This window comes from Cyprinus carpio, chromosome A12, assembly GCF_018340385.1.
Source record: "Cyprinus carpio isolate SPL01 chromosome A12, ASM1834038v1, whole genome shotgun sequence".
NCBI classification, from domain to species: Eukaryota; Metazoa; Chordata; class Actinopteri; order Cypriniformes; family Cyprinidae; genus Cyprinus; species Cyprinus carpio.
Window position 1 is genome coordinate 2,439,898 of NC_056583.1, and position 22,778 is coordinate 2,462,675.

General features: G+C 35.8%; 1 long non-coding RNA gene and 1 pseudogene across 1 annotated transcript; one reads left to right on the forward strand and one right to left on the reverse strand.

Moving 5' to 3' along the window:
• Positions 1–388: 388 nt before the first annotated feature.
• Positions 389–22,051, reverse strand: LOC109105029. The gene is made up of 5 exons (XR_006161289.1): positions 21,945–22,051; positions 5,206–5,237; positions 4,592–4,635; positions 1,118–4,480; positions 389–630 (listed from the first exon to the last, which is right to left on the reverse strand). It is a non-coding gene; the product is annotated as an uncharacterized LOC109105029 (long non-coding RNA).
• The window catches only part of LOC109044921, a 45,601-nt pseudogene continuing 39,350 nt past the window's right edge, over positions 16,528–22,778 (forward strand).

Genomic DNA, 22,778 nt, shown 5'->3' on the forward strand with positions numbered 1-22,778 from the left:
ATATAATTAATATAATATAATATAATATAATTAGTTTTTTTTAATGATTAATATCGTTTAATCACATCCAAAATAAAAGTTTTGTTTACATAATATACTGTGTATATTTATTATGTATATATAAATATAGACACACATGCATGTTTATATTTAAGAAAAATATGTTATGTTTATATATTAAATATTTATACATAAATTAAATTATATCAATATAAATATATACAGTAAATGTAAATGCATGTAAATATTTTCTAAATATATACAGTATGTGTGTGTCCTTATATATACATAATAAATATATGTACACATACATATATTATGTAAACAAAACTTTTATTTTGGATGTGATTTAATCGTGATTAATCATTTGACAGCCCTAAATATAATATAATATAATATAATATAATATAATATAATATAATATAATATAATATAATATAATAGGCAGTTTCAGTCCATTGTAGGTGGTGGGACAGAAGCTTGTTTCGCTTTTAGAAGCGTTGCAAAAAGGTCCAGAAAGCTCTGCTGAAATGCAGCCTGTTGGTGTCTCGCCTCTACAGCTTCTGCCCATTTCTCGGCCAGTTCTGTAGCTCGGACCACAGCCTCTCTCGACTCATGCTCCACCAGCATCTGTAAAAACGAAACAATGCAGTGTTGGCTTCCTTCCGCCTGGCCTCCTCCATCTCCCTCATTTCCTTCAGTGCCAAAATAACAAGTCTCTCCTCTTTCCTAGCATACAGACATAAATAAAGCTACATGTAAAACTCCAGTCTAACCCTAACACTATAACCTTATTGCACTAATTGTACTACAGTATGTATAAGCAATTTAACAGTACAGTTTACAAATACATCTTTCTTCACAGAGTTAAACCATGTAATTAACCATGGTTTTACTACAAATAAAACCAAAAAACCAAAAAAACTAAAGTTAGGTTACTAAAATTAAACCATAGTAAACACAAATTAACCATTGCTGTGCTACACTACCCATAGTATAGCAATGGTTAATTTGTAGTAAAACTGTGGTTATACAAATGGTAATCAATTCGCCAAACAAATCAACATAGCTATCAGAGTTAGCACTAGATTAGCAGTAGATATTTTGATTATCATACTGAATTTGAACACTTTGCTGGCCCTCAGACCATCCCAGACCCCATGCATCTGGCCGGCCCTTGTGATGTCTCAACAGCTCCATCCTTCAAGATGTTTCAGTCTCTTTACTCGACAGATATAATTCCGTGGCTCCATTTACGTACCATCAAATTGGTGAGGTTTGCAATGCGACATGTAAATTCAGGTATCACACTTGACAACCTTGATGGCAGTTTTGGTTGTCAGGATGATCTCATACGGCCAGAACCACCTTGGACAGTGCCACGGCTTGCTCAGGAAGTCTCTGACCCATATCCAGTTTCCTGGTCATAGGAATGTTGGGGTTTGTCACCTGAAACCGATAAAGCGGCTTTCACCTTTGAGTAAAGAGAGCTGATAACTTTACTCAAAGATATCATATAATTTCTCAACTGTCCATCGACCCCAGCAAGGCCCTCCTGTGGAGGAGGCTCGATTCCCACTCACATTGGTCAACCTGTAAGAATTTCATGTGGGCCGAGGGCTGTCTTTTTCCTTTTTTTGGGGCTCTCATGTCCATTAAGACTATTGGGAGGGCTTGGACTCATGTAATTCCTGTTTCTGCCATAATCACATTTTGCACCCCCCTCTGACCAACGTTCTCTCTCTTGATTGGTAGCCATATTTTGAATTTCAGTTAACGTTGGTGGGAGTTCTGCCAATGCAGAGACTGACTTCATCATCGGGGCATGCACTGCATTTAGAACAAACACAGTTAAAGGGTAAAATGTCACCAAGTTTGAGCATGTAAAAACAGCTTCAATAGCAGCCGCTACCTAAAGAAAGCACTGTGGTGTTCCACTTATGACAGTGACTTATTGTTGGAGTAATGCGCAAACAGTCAATGGCGATTTCTGTGGGGTTGTGTTATAACTGCTGGCATGTACCCAATTTTTTTTTTTTTTTTTTTGGAACAAAGAGCTCAAAAAGTTTGAATAGTCAGGTAAACCTAAGCTGCTGTGTGTAGAGGATTTTAAATATTTCATAGTCTTAGGTTTATGGCCTACAACATTCCTGCAACTCCCAGAAATTACATAATTAGTAATAGTTTTCTGATGGCATTTCTGAATTTTTGAACTGTTTCAATTAGTTTAAATCCTAGTGCACAACCTTTTTCTGAAATGAGGTGACCACGGTCCCTAACTTCCTGCTGCACTAACTGTAGTTTTGATTTCGAAAATGTGTGACCTTTCTCTGCTAAAAACTCCAGTAATGTGCACGGATAGATCTCACATATGGTTTGTTGGGAGAACACCGTATCAGATTATCTGGATGGACTGGAATTGAGAAAATATGCATTTGCTAAATCAATAACTGAGAAATATGTAGCATTGTTAGGTACTTAAGACAAAATTATAGAAGGATTTGGTAAAATTGGAGATTGTGGCTGTATGGCTCCATTTTACTAATCTCAAATCCTGTACAAATCGCCATTTCCCTGATGCCTTCCGCACTGGTAGAATAGGAGAGTTCACAGGTGAATTTTGGCAGGGTATGGTTACCCCTTTTTCTACTAATGCCGCATGAGATTCCTTCTACAGCCTCTTTGCTGAGTGGATACTATGTCCTGAATGGCCAATGTTCAGTCAGTAGTGTTATCCTCATAGGCGCTGCATTTTTCATTTGGTCAAAATCAAATTTATCCTTTGACCAAAGAGTGTCTGAAATGCCTACCAATAAAGCTGAAGCACTTTTGGAATTATATTTGGGGTTTGTCCACTCTACACAGCCTGTGAACATTGATTGCCTGCATTACAGGATATGCTTTTTCCCATCTTGGTTGGTGTAGTGTTTCCTACTACTATCCTAAGTCCATTTCCCTGGCACATTTTTTGATAAGTAGAGTATGGATCAAAAGGAGGAGTTAAAGCTCAATTGTAATAGCAGTTTGGCATAATTTGCATTAAAGCACCTCTGGATTTCAACCCTTTCCTACCATAATTTGAAATGGAAATGATCAATTCCAATTTGGACAGTAAATCCCTAGCTAACAAATTTTCAGGGCATGTTTCAGAAACCAGGAAAGAATGGTTCACCTGTTTCAGTATGTTTATTACTCTTAACAGCATAGTCAACTTATCAACCAATGGTATGCCAGATAACCCCCATATGTTGTTTTAGAAATTTGGAAATTTTAGAGTGGTCTCTGCATTGATATTAGAAAATGTGGCAACTGTGTCCACCAAAAAGTAAGGAAAGTCCTTCAACTTGAATAGTTATTATCAGATTTTGTCTTGGGTTATCAGATATTTGCAGTAATTGTTTTGGTTGAGTATCTCCCACTTTATCCTATTCATGGTCTCTCACATTTGATGATGGAGACCAAGGGTTGTTAAGGGAAGGAGGAGGTGGTCCACATGTGAGATGATGTTTTTTTTTTTTTCTCTCTTGGGCAATCCTTGCCCCAATGTCCTCTCTCACCACAATTGTGACATTGATCGACAGCAGTTTTCCACTGATATGATGCCCCTTGATGGTATCCTGGAGATGGCACATGCCGGGGGTCTTCTTGACTATTGTAACTGTCTCTTCTTTTCCCAGTCCATCGACCTTGCCCTGGCCTTTGATTCCTGGTCTGCTGCTGGACTGATAAAACATATACTGAGCATTTTCTAGTTTTTGTTGCTTCTATGTTGTCTTCTAACATTCAACTCTGCATGTTTAGGACGTTGCAACATTACCCCCATAGTTTGTGCCTCTCAACCTATGTAAGTCAGTCTTACTGCTTTTTGCAAATCAGAAAGAAGTCCATTCACAAAATGATGTTTTAATATGCCTGTGTTATCAGTACCTTCTGGAAGGCCTGCATTTTCATCAGCATTTGTTTTTTAGACATGCATGGTAGGCGCTCACCATCTCCCCTTTCTGCTGTTTTGTGTTAGTGATTGCTCCCCGGTCAGGACGTGTAGGGTATGCCATCCTCATTCTGGCAATCATGCTATTCCAAGTAGTCTGCCATTCTGGAGTGTCAGTTCCCTCTGCACCTGCATCAGCATTCATTCTTCTAGTGCTTGGATTGAAAGCATCATCACCAACTCCACGTACCTCAGTCCATTTTAGTCTCAGCTTGTTGCTGAAGACAGCTGCCCAATCTCGGCCTGTGGTTCTGTTTGTGGCATCAATGTTTTCCACTGCTCTGATAAACCGCTTCACACTCTTTTCTGGGTCTGGAAGTGCAGAAGCTAGGTGTTCCTCTATGTTCCAAGGTCGTTCCACCTAGATGGGCCCTTCTTCACCAGGAAACTGAGGCATCGGCAGGTCGAAAGCTTCTTAATTCCTCAGTCTGGACTTGGATCTTGTTGTCATTTTCCTCCTCAGGGTCTCTGACGGTGATCCCTTTTTATCTGAAATGCAGTTAAAGAAAATTTAACACTTTTATTTGATTTTATATTGATTTTAGGGTTAGGTTTTTTTTTTTTTTTTTTGGGGGGCATGTTGAACAATTTGTTTATCACCTGCTACAGCAAGGGCAGTGGCATCAGTCTCTCAAGGCCTTAACCTTACGAAACAAAAATATATGTGAATATAATGGAAGATATAATGTGATATAAAAAATATTACATTTTGATATATGGGACTCTAGTGCTTATATTTTTCAATATTCTGCAATATATGCATAAACCATGTATATCCATATATTGATACATATAAAATATATATTTAGCAATAAGACAGAAACAATACTACATCTGTACACATTTATAGCTTTATTGAATTAGCACATGGGTTTACATGCAAAATTAAATGTCTTAAAAATACATTCCAATATGCTTACAAAGGTCCCCAATTCTATACAGATTCAGGCAAATTAACGTCTACATTTAATCATTTTGTAGACGTTTTTATCCAAAGCGACTTAAATGAGGACAATAGCAATCAAACCAACAAAAGAGCAATAATATGCAAGTGCTGTGACAAGTCTCAGTACACGTACCAATTTTTTTTTTTTTAAATATATAATTAAAGAAACAAAATGAGTAGATAATAGAAAAAAAGAATAGGGAACGTTATTGTTAGACTTTTTTAAAATAATAAAACAAGTCAAAAGAATAGAAAAGGAATTAATTACCTGGGCCAAGCACTGCAGAATCAAGCAAGGAGCTAGAATCAGACCAAATAATAAGTAAATAAAGACATACGGAGATTATTTTTTAAGCAAAAATTGTAAAAATGTTTAAGTACAATGAGCTGTAATGAGACAATTAAGTGCCACACAATTGAATTCCATGTAGTCAGTGTTACATGACAATGACACACACAAATTTGCTTTTAAAATGTCAAAGTAATGCAGAGATACAGCCTCATAGGCAGTCTGGCAACATGCCATTAAAATTTGTTGATTCAGCATATGAATTCCTACAGTGGTTTCGTCTCGATCAGACTAGCTGTTTCAAAGATATTTGCGAAAGCTGTTTAAATGCAAAATCACAACGTTGCACAAACCATAAGGCAAAACCTAACAGGTTGCCTCAGGTCACATTTGTGATGACACGTACCAAATTTTATCAGAATACGTTAAAGCGTTGCAGAAATACAGTACAGCCATATGTCTATTTTCATGAACGCTACATAAAATTTATTTGCTAATTATTATTAAAACCGTATGATCAATCATCTGGAATTCCATAACTTTTTGTCAGCATGGTCTGAATATGATCTGGCTGAATTTTTGTGAAAATTGGACAAACTGTCTAGGACGAGTTCGAAAAATGGCAGACTTTTTTTTTTTTTTTTTTTTTTTTTTTTTTTTTATGACAGAAAAAGAGGCAGAGTGCAATCAAATTGTCATGAGCCAAGGAATCAGAGGACAGGTGGTGTTGCTAGAGAGATTGAGCTAGAGACTCCAAAATCTGTGTAATAAATCTTGGGACTGACCTCTGTCAGTGTGCCAGATTACACAGCTTTTTACCATAAAAAGGTGCCATAGACTTTTGGTACTTGGTCCAAATACATTTTGTTTGTTTGTTTGCAAATATACATCTACACTGACTTGACTTTTTAAGGTTTAACTTTATTTTGATGGTCCCTTTAAACTTTGTTGACTATAAATAATGTTGCACCAACAGTACAATTCTTCAACAAAACAGTAAAGTTGTTTCTTGTCACAACTCAAGTGAATTCTTGTGAATAATACGGTTCTCCATTGACTAGAAGTCTACGCAATATTTTCACAACTGTCTCCACAGTGGCTGAAAGTTGCTCACTCATGGCCAGTATCTCTTCACTAGTAAGTTTTCGTGAATAATGCAACCCAAGGGTAACAATCTGGGGTCTCATTTATAAATGTTGCATACGCAAAAAATAGGCATAGAAATTGCGAACGCAATTTTCCATGCACATATTGGTATTTTTAAAAAATAAACTTGGCATAAATATGCACGCACCTTATGGACATTCTAGACCATGCGTACACACACTTTTTCCTGGCGTGAGAAAAGTAATGAAGTAAGCAACTGTTTTAAAATCTGTTTTCATTTCGATATACACATTTACATTAAACATTCCACTCTCATTAATGGAGATAAGCAGAAGTTAAACAAAAACGATATGAATTTAGACATTTAGTGGATGCGCTTGATCACTTTTCCTGTGGCATGCTGTTTTAATGACAGCAAAGAGTGCTATAGGTGCACAATAATTAATCTTTAAACTAAACTGCAGATCGCATGCTATGCGAAAATATTTTAGTGAGAACAATGATCAATGATGCGCACTTACTCCGATATTATGACAGACACTGCTGGATTCAGTGGTAGAACAGTCCTTTGTCCGGTTTGAATAGGTCCAATGATAATAGCTTACTATACAACCGCAGCTGTGTGAAGGCATCTCCACAACATTATGAAAAATACCACTGCATTTGAAGGATATAACTTGAAGAAAATGTTAATTTGCATGTTTTTAAAAAATAGGCTATGTCAGTATTGCGCCGAGTCAGACAATTCTATTTACACTGCAATAAATATAGGTTAAAAATATCTAAAAGATGTTCACCTTATCAGCAAAACTGCATAAATTAAATTTGAGTTGAATTGTTTAAAACAATTGAAATACTATTTGGCCAGTGGTAAAGAATGAGACCAACTGTATTCTAAAATATTTATCTGAGAACTATTTTAAAAAGCAATAAAAAATTGTGTATGGCATAAATGGCATTTATAGTCCGTATCTCATTTTTCCTTAATGTATTGTACCTTTAACGGTGTTAAATATGGTGCCACGTGGATGGGAATATGCATGGAAATGATATGCAGATGAGGTTATGCATAGTAAAACTAGGCATTGTAAGCTCCATATATGGTGATTTCGGGGAGGAGTCGGGGTGGAGATGCACATACGCACAATCTTCCCCTTATTGGGACTTATAAAGGTATGTTTGCGCAGGTTCTGGCATACACATGGTACGCAAAATCTAGCTTTTGTGCATACGTACACTTTTAGTATGAAATCTACGGAGAGTTTTATAAATGAGACCCCTGATCTGTTATTTTTTTAAATCCCAAACAGCCAAAATTACACTATAATCCCCAGGAGAACTCTGGCTTGCAAAAAAATAATTTTAACCCAACTGGTTTCAAACTTTTACTTGGCTTGAGTACTCACAGAAGACAGATTCTGCTTTGTTTCCCATGTCTTTGGGAAAAACTTGAAGCATGATGCATTTGTGAGTGGTGGAAAAATACTCTCAATGCATTTCACAGACATGAGGGAACTCAATTACACAAGAATTGTATTGTCTTCTGGAAAAGTTACAAGGCTAGTGCATTACAGGGAAATGTTATACAGCAGATTGAAGCAGCAAATGCTGATGAAATTAGACAAAGAAGGGAGTATATGCGACGTATTGCGGCTGTGACCTGCATGTTGGGGAAACAAGGGCTACCATTAAGGGTTAATGATGAAACAGCAGAAAGTCTTAATAAGGGCAGCTTCTTGGAATGCATGGGGCTTTTGCAGAAGTTTGGTCCTTTTTTTTGCAGCATTACACTGCCCCATCCAACAGCACCTACCTCTCCCCTGTCAGTCAGAATAAAACAATAGAGTGCTGCTCAAGAAGTGACAGCAACTTTAATCAAAGAAATCCCCAAGTCAAAAATGTTTGCCATTATGGCAGATGAGGTCAGAGATGGACACTCTGAACAGTTAGCAATTTGTTTGAGGTATGTAACTGAGGGACCAGTTTAAGAGAGATTCCTGTCCCTGACAGAGCTAAGAAGTTTTGATGCCAAGTCAATAACAGAAGCATTAGAGAGGAATTTACAAGAAGGAATTGCTTAATTGAAGTATCTTGCTCAGACAAACGATGGGGGAGCAGTTATGAGTGGAGCAGCTGGAGGTGTTCAGTCTCTTTTCAGGGAGAGGCACCCTGAGACTATATATGTTCACTGTTATGCCCATGAGTTGAATCTTGTCTTGTGCCACACCTGCAGAGGGATTACTGAGGCCACAGAGTTCTTTAGCCTGCTATTAATGTTTTAGTTGCTCCTTGGTCAAGCACATCAAGTTTAAAGAAGCACAAAGAAAATTGGGATTGAAACAATGTAAACTGGTGCAACTGCCCAACACACGGTGGGCTTGCCAGCTTCAAATAGTGAATGCTGTGCTTGACAATTTGCCTGCCATCCTTGATTACTTCTCTGCCATCAACACAGCTACTGCAGTGGGGTTGGAAACAAAAATCTGCAAATTCTCATTTGTGCATTTGTTGACTCTTTTCAAGGGTCTCCTATCTGTTGTGGCAGGCTTGCACAAATAATTCCCAAAAGAGACCATTGACCTTCCCCAAGCTGTGGCATATAAAGATGCTGTTTGTGACTCCCTAAAGCATAAATGCAGTGATCCCACTGCTACAGATTTGTATGCAAGAGCAAAGGCATTGTGTGAAATTAATCACATTGTAGTTGAGGAGCAACTTTCTGGCCAGAGACAGAAGACAAAAAGAATGGGTGATTTTGTTGTTGAAACAGCTGATGGTGCACATAATTATATTTAAAGATGTAATCCGATATCTGGAGACTTCCTGTCTGTGCCACATATAGCAGAACTGGCACACTAGTTTAACTTTGATCTAAAGACAGAGGAAGTCATGGTAGCAAGCCACTTTTTGTCATGTAAAAAGCAAGCTGGCGCTGCTCCACAGAACATGATTTGAGTTTATAACCTGCTGGATTCTGACATGTTTCCATCACTGAAATCTGTCATCCAGGTTGCTCTCACTGTACCTATTAGCAGCTGTATATGCGAGAGGTCTTTCAGTGCTCTTCGTCTCCACACCTGGCTAAGGTAAACCATGTGTCATAGCAGGCTCCATCAACTGGCAGTTATGGCAATCAAGAAAAATGTTGTTGAGCAATTGGACCATAATAAAATTATCAGCAGATTTGCTACTCTTAAGCAGAGAAGACACAGGTTGATGCTCCCTTAGTAAGACTAGTAACTGGGGTGCAAGGAAAAAAACTTATCCCTTCTCACAGGCTGCTTCATTTTTGCTTGTTTTTCATTCCTTCTGATAGTGAAACACAGCCCCCACATAGTTTAATCCATCAAATAGTTGTTTGCACCAGCTCTGCAATTCTGCACTCAATTTAAGTCACGTCATGTTTATTTATATAGTACTTCATACAATAGATTGCTTTTAAACTAAACAGCTTTACACACTCTAAAAAATGCTGGGTCAAGACTGCTGGGTAAGGACATTGAGTTGTTTTAACCCAATTTTGGGTTGAAAATTAAGAAGGGTCTGGCTGCAGACTTGCACTTGCACTCTCAGACTTGCACTCTCATGGTGCGTTCCATTCGACCGTAAGTGTACTGCGAAGTGGACTTCACATGGTATGAAAAACAAACATGGTATTCCAATCCGAAGGGAGCGAACATGTTCAGTTCGAAGGGCACTGCGCACGACACAGGGAATAAGGGAAAATCGATACATAACTTCACAGGAAGTGGAGAGCGATTATCCCCCAACTGTCTTTACCCCAACACGTCATCACCAGTCAGAACCGTCAACTAATGATGGAGGAGTTTACGTATGTGTGTAAGTATTCATACATTTCGTCATTGTTATACAAATGACAGTATTTTTTAACGGTTATTGTTGTGAATATTACATATATGTTTATGTTAAATTATATAATTATAAACCATATAAAAAGTGGATTTGTTAAATTATTATTAATTAAAAGTGGATTTGTTAAAATATTATCAATTAATAATTAAATAATAATAATTTAACATAAACCCACTTATATGGTTTCTGCCAATAAAACAATTATTTTTTTCACTGTGCTAAACAAGAAAGTTACAAATCTGTCCAGGTGGTGGAGCTCAGTTAGCTGCTTAACTCACTCGCTCAAAAGTAATGGCCAGAAGCAGTCTCTTTAGAAGTCGCCGTCTTCGCTGTCTTCGTTCATATTCATTATGGATTGTAAAAAGGTATGATAATGTAAAAGCGACTAGAAGCAGATGAGGCTCCACCATTTTTCTTTATTTTACTTTATTTACCTCAGTGTTTACTATACGGCTGTGCACGGGAAGAAGGCACACGAGACCGCTATGCAATTATATGACCATTTATTAAAAACACATACACAGTTAACCAAATAAAAATGTATTTTCATACTTGCATGATAGTTACAGCAGGGCTTCAATTCTGTTAATAGTCAAGTAATAGCAGCAATAGTCAATTAAAGTGTATAATAAACATACGTTTTTCATTATAAAGTACTCAATGTTTTTTTTGGTTGTATAGTGTACATATTTTAAATGTGATTGTAAATAAAAATTAAAATATGAATGTAGTCCTATATATTTATGTCATACCATAATCTGCGCGACCCCATCGTTGACTTTCTTTGATGACATTTGCAGGGGGTTCCAAATGAGCGGTTATTGTCAGTGAAGTCCACTTCAACTGGTATACCGTGCTCAGGGAGTAGGTAGCAGTGAACACTGCGTAGGGACCCTGCCGAATGGAACGCACCATCAGACACTTGTGAGTCCGCTAGTGACGTCACTTGCAGTTTTTATTTATTTTTATTTTGTTCTATTTATTGATAACTTTTTGTTTGAATCTCTCAACATTTTACAACAGTAGCCAGGTGGTGAAGACAAGAAAAAAGAACCTAAATTACAATGTCACTTGCAATCGCTACTTGCACTCTCTGCTACCTGTGACGTCACTTGCAATCAACACAAATCGTGCATGTTGCCAATGGAGAAAAGAAGCTGTGGTGGTGATTAAACGATTAAAACTAAATTAGTAGGCCTACTACTATAACGTACAGGGACCTGCAAGAAAAAGACAAGACCGGCAAATCCGTGGCCACGGAACAGCAGAATATGAACGCAATGCACAAAGTCTTTCGTTAAGCGTTTTCCTCCCGTAGAAAAAAAACAAACACTAAATATGGCATAATGTATTAAGATACATTAAGTTCAATTAAAAGACCAAATTCAATATATAGTTGTTATTTAATGTAGGCTACTACAAGGAAAGCAGATGAACACAATGCGCAAACTTTGTCCTCCCATACAGCAAAACGCTTAATGTGGCCTAATAACAGACTAAGATGATAAAGACAATTCAGTAGGCCTTACCTATATGTCTTGTTGTTGACTCAACGTATATACAGACTAGCAAATATGAACGTGCATTATGAAATGCATTGTGATTTTAAAAGGATCAACTCCGTACAGGCAAGCAGACGAGTACAGAACGCAGTGCGTTAAATTGTACATTAAACGTTTTCCTCCTATAGAAAATCATTATAAATAAAACATAATGTAGCTTAATGGACAAAGACAGTGATATAAACGAGTTGTAGATAGTTTATTCTATATGGAAAAATGCTTAACGCGAAACTTTGCGTGTTGCGTTTATTCTGGGCTCACCTGCTTGCCTGTACATATTAGTTATGTATTTTAATAATGTAGAGAAGCATATTGAGTTTGGCCTTTATCATAATAGTCCATTATGACACATTTTGCGGTATGTGAGGAAAATACTATATACATATTCATTATATTAATGAACTGTATATTTAATTTGATATTTTAATAGCATCTTAATACATTACGCCATGTTAAGTGTTTGTTTTTCTACAGGAGGAAAACGCTTAGCGAGAGACTTTGCGCAAGCGTTCATATTCTGGTGTTCTGTGGCCACGGATTTGCCGGTCTTGTCTTTTTCTTGCAGGACCCTGTACGTTATAGTACTAAATTAGTTTTAATCGTTTAATCACCACCACAGCTTCTTGTCTCCATTGGCAACATCAGAGCCCGTCTACGGAGAGCCTCCCTATTAAGTCCTATTGTACCGAATTTTGGTTGCAGTTCCACTGGGGGCGATCGCCATGAGTGCAAAATGAAGTCTATGGGGCTAGACGGCTAAATTTGTCCCTTTCACCCGATTGCTGTTGAGAAATCTCAGATCTGATTGTAGGTTTTGCAAGTTCAACATGGGTTATAGGTCGAAAGTTGAATGAACGAGTACTTATGTCCTTTCGATTTCTTACAGGTTGAGTTGTTGCCCATAACACGCTAGCATTCTGCTATTGAACACTGATTGGTCAGTGAAGGACTGATTACAACCAGAGATACCGCTTGATGGCACCCGAATCAGAATCAGCGGGATCAGAATGTTAAGGCGGACTTTTTCACCCAAGTTTTTCTTTTCAAAGCAGCAACTGTTTTTTTTGGTTGCTGGCACTTTTATCTGCCTACTGTTATGTATGTACTGTGAAATTTACATGGAAAATAAATTGAATTTGAGTACTTGTTGTGTTATTCTTGTGTTAAGAAATACCGGATACATATGGTATAGTATTGCCACCTTAAAAAAAAAACACAAATAAATGTCACGCTCAATAGTGCTAAATATCAATAAAAATTGAAAAAGGAAAAAAATGCCTCGCAGGTGTGCAATGATAAATTGTTCTAATAGTGGGCAAGGGTTGTCCTATTTCCTCATTTCCCAAGGACGAAAAAAGGTAACCCATGTGGACTGTGTTAATTGTCAAAGCCTACCTGAATTTACGGTGGTTCACGTGGGAGGGAAAGTTGGCCAAATGCCAAGTTGGCTAATGTCCAAAATCGGCCAGGTTGTGCGGGCTACCACAGATCGTAACGATACGTGTTGTTGGGAGGGGGACTCTTCAATTACTCGATTGCTACAGTACATACAAATTGTTTTGTTAATATTTTAACAATTTAACTACTTCACTGAATCACCTTCTACAGACGAAATGAAATTTAAAGGGATAGTTCGATGCCTTAAAAGAGAAAAGAAAGTGAAGCACGAAAGCACCAGAGCCGTTAAATAAATAATTTTTCAACGGCTCTGGAAAGCACCATAGACATTCTCTGAAAGCACCAAAGTGACTGAAGGATTGCCGTAAAGCAGTATCTCTGGTCGTACGATGTGTATGACGTCATTGACATGTTAAAAGACTTTTTAAAGCAAATAAGTGGCTCTAAAAAATCTAACAACCAGCAATGTGTAATTTCTTTGCATCTCCTTTCGAATACAACATTCAAATTACTAGACAAAAAATTATATCCTGAGAAAAGTGGATTTTGAGGGGTATACAGCCATTGACCTCCATTCATTCTGCACTCGTCCTGTGAGCGCCCTCATATGGAATCAGAGTGGAACTGCAACCAGTTCAGAAGCTGGAAGTGTAGTGAGAGTGAAACTTCTCGCCATATTAGACATTCTCTGGCAACATGCACGATTTGTGTCGATTGCAAGTGACGTCACAGGTAGCGGAGAGTGCAAGTAGCGATTGCAAGTGACATTGTTAGTTTTGTATGTCACATGTATGTGTGTGCTTAGATTGGGTGTGTTCGTGTGGTCTTTGGGTCTTTTGGACTTAAATTTCTTGATTTTAAGGTTCTGAAGTGTGCTCAGCAGCGCCTCCTTTGTACCCTTGAATGCAGGCTTCGCACACTTTAACTACCCAGGAATCCTTGCGAAATTCCAATCAGACAACGGATGGGAGGAGATTTCGCTTAAGAGCAATTGATGACATGGCTGAGAAGAAAATATTTAAGTGTAGGTATCATTACGGAGGTTACATGTAAAATTTGACATGGTATATATCCAGCTAAAAGTGTGTTAGAGAGGTTTAAGTTAGAGATTGATTATTCATGTGATTTTTGCTCAATGGAAAAAGAATCTATTGTCCATCTGTTTTGTAATTGTATATACACAAAAAATTTTGGGGTGGATTTGGAAAATTTCATTAGAAGGAAAACAAATGTTATATTTAAATTAAATAATTTTGATATGTATGTATTATTCCAATGAAAATAACAAGAATAATAATAATTTAAATTTTATTGTACAATTGTTTATTATTTTGGGAAAATTTAATATAGGCCTACACAAGAAGAAATGGTCAGGATCCAAGCCAAATTTTATTCATTTTCTTCAGGAGACAAAAGACTACTGCACCAGTTTGGAGAACATTATAAATAAAAAAGTAAGGAAGACTTGTCATATTTTTAAAGAATATTCAGTTTTTTGATGAATCAATCAATGGTTTGTACACTCTGGCATGTTTTTTTTTCTGTGCATTAATATTTAAATTTCTGTATATTATTGTATATTTCTGGTTTCTCGTTAATAATAATAATAAAAAAAAAAAAAAAAAAAAAGGTAGGTATCATTACGGTTTTTATGACCTAGGTGTACATTTAACCAGCTGTTACCTACAGTTTATACAAACATTATGGTCATCGACCAGTGGTTGATATCTCAAACATAATAATAGTGCGTTGAATAATACGATCGCATTATGATTCATTAAATAAATAGAACCGAATGTCAGGGCTTTACTGAGTCAACCTAGTATTTATATTTAAACCTGTAAATTCATCTGAAACTCACGCACATGTTTATTATGTGTTAAAATTGTAATTTTAGTTCAAATGGAACATAGGCAGCATATTGCCCGAACCTGACGCTCCTGTCAAAAAACAACCAGACCGTTATTTCCGGCGTGACGGTCGAGTCTGTCCCAAAAATACTTCTCAATGCACCCTCGTGGACTCGCGCCAAGGGCCCTATAGGTCTGCACTACATGAAGTCACCAAATTTATCAGGACTCAAAATTAATCACACAGAATTAAATGTATTTCTATTTTATTTATTTATTTTTAACGCTTATGAAAATAGCCTGCTTATTCAGTCGAGACTGTTTCTATTTATTCGTGGCCACAGTAGCCTATATAGTCACATTTAGAATGAATGATAATAACTCTATTTTTATAAAAGCTCCCGAACAAAAATCATTATTATATTTTGATGACATGCTACGCGGAGCTGAACTCTCGAGACGAGACTTATGACAGATAAAATATGTTACTAAATAAATACACAATTGTGATAGAGAATAAAAAGCTGACGTCTGATTTCTCGTGGTTGCATTTACCATTTATTATGGTAACGTTAATGTTTAGCGTGCATAGCCTTTTACATCGCTTATAAATATTTCTGCATTTTATGATGATTATAATCCACATCGGATCGCGTTATTTCAAACACTCGCTGCTGACTGAAAGTGAGTTTTGAGCTCAGCTTATTTTTAAAAGTTTTTAATGTTGATGTTGTTATCTTTCTGAAATGAACGGCGCTGACGCTCTCCAGACGCGAAGAAACTCCGCCTTTGTTCATAACCACTCCTCTAGCCCCAGCTGGCCCGCTTTGGCCCAAGGTTTTCGTCGGGCCAAAAAAACCCGCCATTTTCTCAGCATCTTCAGATGGAAGCGAGTGCAAGTAAAAGACGGTTTATGGTAAGAAAAGTTTAAAAATATTAAGCCACCATTCATTCTTTGAGTCCGGTAGTATTTTGAGATTTCACGGAAGGCGGAAATAGTCCGAAAAAAGTTTATATTGAAAATTACGCGGACGCAGATTTCGTCTCAAAAATAGTATTTTATAGATTTTCTCAGCTTCTTTGGAAGTGTGGAAAAGATGGTTTAAGGCAAGAAAACTTCATAATTCCATGTTATCAATATTTTTTCTTTAGAATGTTTGTTTTTGTAGATGTTGAAAGCCAGAGACATATGAGAGCTTCATTCTTTTGAGATTGATGCGAGTTATTTTTAGAAAATAAATGTTTCTGTTGTCTCCTGCCTGTTTACCTCACATTTTGATGCAACAACAGTATAATTGTGTTAATATTTTATTTAAACCATTGATGTCCATGTTTTTCATTGCAGAACTCAAACCAGCTTAGGAGTTGTCTGATTTGGAGAGTCATCATTCTTGGTCTTTCTTAAATAAATAGTTCACACACACACACACACACACACACACACACACACACACACACACACACACACACACACACAAAATATTTTATCTTTAGAACACAAATGAAGATATTTTTAATTTTCTCTCATATTTTTTTTTGTTAATCCATTGAAAGTATAATCAATATTTTCCAGATTTGACTACATCAATTATGCTAAAGAGATCATAAAATTTGCAGAGACGCCTCATCTGTATTTATGGACTATGAAACAAATGGTAAGTGTATAATTTGTAAAAGCAAAATGTTAAATGCTTGTTCTGTGTTGTTTAGTAGAAATGGAGTTTACACTCTCCATTCAGACACATGCTCACATTCCTTCACACATATATTTCTGATAAATATTATAATATCTGTGTTAATTTTGTGGTTTATTTATTGTCATGCCAGAATAATTTGTAAAGAACTATTAAATAATTGTACAACTATTGTATAATTTTTTGTATAATATTTTTATATAATATATAAAATTTACCAAAATAGTCAAGCTTGATCCTAAAAGTTATATTCAACAAATGTTAAATGCTTCATTTATAAACTATGTAGCTGTTAATGCCATACTTTTCTGCATTTCTTCTTACATGCATGTTACTTTTGACTGTTTTCTCTTGTCTTTTAATAGTCATTCTGTGTGTGTAAAAGTGATTTTAAAATGAACAAGATTTGTCGGTTTAATGTCTAGCTCGATTTGGGTTCATTTTAGCCTAGCAGTGTAGTAATTTTAAACCATAAAAAAAGCAACCCAGCATACTGGGTCAAACATATAACCCAACTTGTTTGGTTAAAACAACCCAACCTCAAAAAGGTTAGTCCCTTTTTGACCCAGTGCTGGGCTGCCAAAATAACCCAAATTGTTTTGTTTTTAACCCAGCAGTTTTTAGAGTGTATTAAACCTGAAAAACAGTGTCAGTGTTGCTTTTGATTAGAATTACACTTAAATTTCTAATATAAAGCAACTCTCCAGTGTTTGTTTTTATTTGCAGACAGAACTTTCCCGGAAAGTTTGTTTTGGCAAGCTGTTTCGAACTCTGAAACAAATTCCAAACGAACTTCATTTGGACCTGATTTTGTTCGAAATGATGTCAACAACAAACAAGCCACTTAAAGCATAAAAGTAACCAACAGAGGTCACCCAATAATTATTAATTTAACTAAACAAATGGTGAAATACATAAATAAAAAGTCACATTTTTAATCCAGTGCAAGAAGTTTCATGTTAAGCTTATCGACACCTAACACACCACTGGGTTACACACAGAGCTGGGTAGTAACGAATTACATGTAATCTGGATTATGTAACCAGATTCCAAAACTCAAGTACTTGTAATTAGAGTAAACTACTTTTTAAAATGCTTGTAATCAGACTACAGTTACTTTTTTATAGATTACATGATTACATTTTATTTACTCAATGGTAATAAGCTGGTCACAATTCATTTATTCTCCTTAATTTCCTTTTTTTCCTTTTTTTCACAGCCTTTAATATGTTCTTTAATACAGGTGCTGGCCATATAATTAGAATATCATCAAAAAGTTGATTTATTTCACTAATTCCATTCAAAAAATGAAACTTGTATATTATATTTATTCATTACACACAGACTGATTTATTTCAAATGTTTATTTCTTTTAATTTTGATGTTTATAATTGACAACTAAGGAAAATCCCAAAATCAGTATCTCAGAAAATTAGAACATTTTGAAAAGGTTCGATATTGAAGACACCTGGTGCCACGCTCTAATCGGTTAGTTAACTCAAAACACCTGCAAAGCCTTTAAATGGTCTCTCAGTCTAGTTCTGTAATCATGGGGAAGACTGCTGAATTGACAGCTGTCCCAAAGACGACCACTGACACCTTGCACAAGGAGGGCAAGACACAAAAGGTCATTGCAAAAGAGGCTGGCTGTTCACAGAGCTCTGTGCCCAAGCACATTAACAGAGAGGCGAAGGGAAGGAAAAGATGTGGTAGAAAAAAGTGTACAAGCAATAGGGATAACCGCACCCTGGAGAGGATTGTGAAACAAAACCTATTCAAAAATGTGGGGGAGATTCACAAAGAGTGGACTGCAGCTGGAGTCGGTGCTTCAAGAACCACTACGCACAAACGTATGCAAGACATGGGTTTCAGCTGTCGCATTCCTTGTGTCAAGCCACTCTTGAACAACAGACAGCGTCAGAAGTGTCTCGCTTCAAAAAGGACTGGACTGCTGAGTGGTCCAAAGTTATGTGCTCTGATGAAAGTAAATTTTGCATTTCCTTTGGATATCAGGGTCCCAGAGTCTGGAGGAAGAGAGGAGGGGCACACAATCCACGTTTCTTGAGGTCCAGTGTAAAGTTTCCACAGTCAGTGATGGTTTTCAGTGGCATGTCATCTGTTGGTGTTGGTCCACTGTGTTTTCTGAGGTCCGAGGTCAACACAGCCGTATACCAGGAAGTTTTAGATCACTTCAGGCTTCCTGCTGCTGACCAACTTTATGGAGATGCAGATTTCATTTTCCAACAGGACTTGGCACCTGCACACAGTGCCAAAGCTTCCAGTACCTGGTTTAAGGACCATGGTATCCCTGTTCTCACTGGGCCAGCAAACTCGCCTGACCTTAACTCTATAGAAAATCTATGGGGGTTGTTGAAGAGAAGAGGTGGATATGCCAGACCCAAGAATGCAGAAGAGCTGAAGGCCACTATCAGAGCAACCTGGGCTCTCATAACACCTGAGCAGTGCCACAGACTGATCGACTTGCATGCCCACGCCGCATTGCTGCAGTTAACTTCAGGCAAAAGGAGCCCCAACTAAGTATTGAGTGCTGTACATGGTCATTCTTTTCATTTTTATACTTTTTAGTTGGCCAAGATTTCTAAATAATAATTTCTTAGTATTGGTCTTAATTTATATTCTAATTTTCTGAGATACTAAATTTGGGATTTTCCTTAGTTGTCAGTTATAATCATACAAAATTAAAAGAAGTAAACATGTGAAATATATCAGTCTGTGTGTAATGAATGAATATAATATACAAGTTTCACTTTTTGAAAGAAATTAATGAAATCAACTTTTTGATGATATTCTAATTATATGACCAGCACCTGTATATTTTTTGTAATGTTGATTTTTCTTTATTGTTACTACCTTATGCACTTCAAGTGTGTTTTTTGAGATTAAATACTTTAACTTAGATATGGTCTTTAATATATATATATATATATATATATATCTATATATATATAATATATATATATATATATATATATATATATATATATATATGATATGGTCTTTAATATATACATATATATATTAGCAATGTTATTGTTGTGAGTTTCATGTTCTTTAATACTCATTTTTGTAATATTGTTTGTCTTTTCCTCATTGGTAGAATTGAAATGTTTTGAGATGGATAGAAATGTCATTGCTGTGTGAATTTAGTTTTTTTCAAAATTCATGTTTGCAATGTAGCTATTTTTTTAAAATGTTTTTCATTGATACATTCATATACACTTCTAGTGTTTTATTAGATTAAATATTTGACCTGGCAGTGATATTGCTGTGAATTTCATGTTTTTCAATATTGGTTTTTGTAATGTAGATGTTTTCTAAATTTACTTAATTATAAGTAAATATTCTTTAAAATCATTAGATGTGATTTTGTTTTATTCAGTGTTACTAGCAAACACTAACAGCAAGGTACATTAGTCTTAGTATTTTTTAAGCATTAACTGTCCATACCTTGCACTTGAAAAAGAAGCTATTGTGGCTCTTGTTGGTGAATTAAATATATTTTGTGGAATATTTTTTTTTTCTTTGTATATGTCAAAATAGTACAAGATTAGACTAATTCAATATTTGTGATATCAAATAAGGGTTAGCACAAATGCAATCTAAATGTAATCCAAAAGTAATCAGATTACGTTACCAAAAATGTGTAATCTAAGAGATTATATTACTGACTACAAATTTTGTCATGTAATCTGTAATCAGTAACTGATTACAATTCATTAGTAATCTACCCAGCTCTGGTTACACATATCTTGTTTCCTTCGAAATCAAGACCACTGCTAGTTTTATTTTGAAAAAAAAAAAACACTGAAGCAAAATCTTATATCATAGTTAAAACAGCAGTTTTAATACCTCATTTATTTGCACATTATTCACAAGGCAGTTCATAAGTGCTTCTCATTTACAAGGTTAAAATCCACTACCATTCTCTTCTCAAATACTTTTCTTGAAGAACCTCTATTGTCATCTTGTTAACTACTATTAAGTGACTTAAACTGCAATGTATGTGTTTTATGATTTAATTTAATAAACAAATAAATAAGCTTTCTTTGTATTTAATACATTCATTTATCTTGAGCATTTATTCTCTTAAGCTTCATCTTTCTTGAATATGTGCTCATTTCCTCTTTACAAACTTATTGTTCCCCTTTAGTTCAGATGCTAACTCCCCCTTTCACATCTGTGAACCACATCTAGAAATCACTTTAACATACGGCTCTGTTTGACAGGTTATGATGGACCAGAACTTTTGCATCATATTATGTCTTTTTTGTGGTAAGTTTGCTCTTTTGTATGCCTTCTTGTGTTGCAAGTCTTAAGCCATTTTATACCTTCTTTTTATACCTTAAGCCTTGTAATATGAACTTGCACTGCAATATTCATGTTGTACACAGAGATAGATGAATGATTCAGCGTGTCATTGTAGGAATTCAATTTAAATCTCTTACAGTTACAGTTACTGAACATTCATTGTTGATCATAACATCTAATTTTATATAACCTCATATGTTAAAAACCTTGACCATCTTTTTAATGTATAAGCATATGTATTAGCATGGTCAGTCTTATGATATGGATGAAAATGAAAAATGTCCTTTTAAGGCAAGAACAAAATCCATTAACTGAGAACTTCCTTTTACAAATGCCTTGGTCTAAATCGGTCTCATACGAGCTGCTTTAACTCATGCACACAAACATGCATCTATGCAAAAAAATAATGCATAGATGCACTTTACAGCTTTTCACATTTTAATATATTTAGAATAAAAAGCAACCCAACTTGTCTGTATTCACAGTGTAGGATGTCCTTGAGTTCTTCAATGTTCTTGTTTTAAATGGTTACAAGACATTTTTGTTAGTTTAATATGTAATTGCCTCTGTTGGTGCGGAACAGTGATATGACCAGCAGCTGTCAAACAGGTGTTTGACATCTGTTTTTATAGAATGTATTTTTATTATAGAATGTCATTTTGTTGAAATTACAGTGTCTAGTTACTAATTAATTTTTTTTTTTTTTTTGTATATATAATATCTGAACACTTTAGTATCTCAATCGGTGATGGCATTTAACATTGAACCTTCTACCTGGAAAACGTTCACTCCATCACAGAATGTTGCCTTTGGCTATAAGATTATACAGAACGACGAATCAAGGTGAGAGCAACACAACCTCTGATAATGTTTGGAAACCACAACATTGCCAGTAGCCTACTCACCACATTGCCATCAGCTGCCCAATGAGACATGAAGAGGCTGTCTTTCCAACATCTTTTAACCACCACAGTTAGTTTTGTTTTAAGTGGATTTTAGAGTTAAATCTGAATAGACGCGCTACTATAACAGAGTGACGTGGTAAAATTCGGAAAAAGATAATAGCGTTTGAATTGTCTTTGACTGCAGCACCCCCTGTTGACAAATATTGAACTTACAACAGTAGACAGACAACTTTACACAGCAACATAATATGCAAACCTTGAAATGATTTATATGATCTGTCATTTGCTTCTCTTCTCAAAGTGACAGCTTCTAACAAAGATAAATTCATATTTGGTATGATTTAAACTTTGAACAAAACATTAGTCAATCAAGAATTTTGTATTTCTATGACAGACCTTATCTACTGGTAATGATGCTGGCCACAATATTGGTCATACAGTGTTTCTGTTTTTTTTTTTTTTTTTTTTTTTAAATACCAATACAAATGATAATAGTACTATTAATAAAACGCTAAAGTCTGATAAGCTGCTAGGCTCATGAATGTTAATTACACTGTCTATAAATTTTGTCACCCTGTTCGAAATGTAGTTGCTTATGTAAGTGATTTATTCGCAATTAATTTCCGTGATCTGGATCTTCTTAATATTGATTTCATTTTTAGAATGGTCTGTATCCATGATGAATGTGTGCACCACAAGAAAATAGTTATTCCACAAAGGTCAAAATAAACAAGCAGAAGCATTGTGGAAAATAATATGACAATCCCAGACATCTTATCCGGATGGATTAAATTTCTCAGACGACCTCTGAGTTAGCCAAGAAGTAGTCATTTT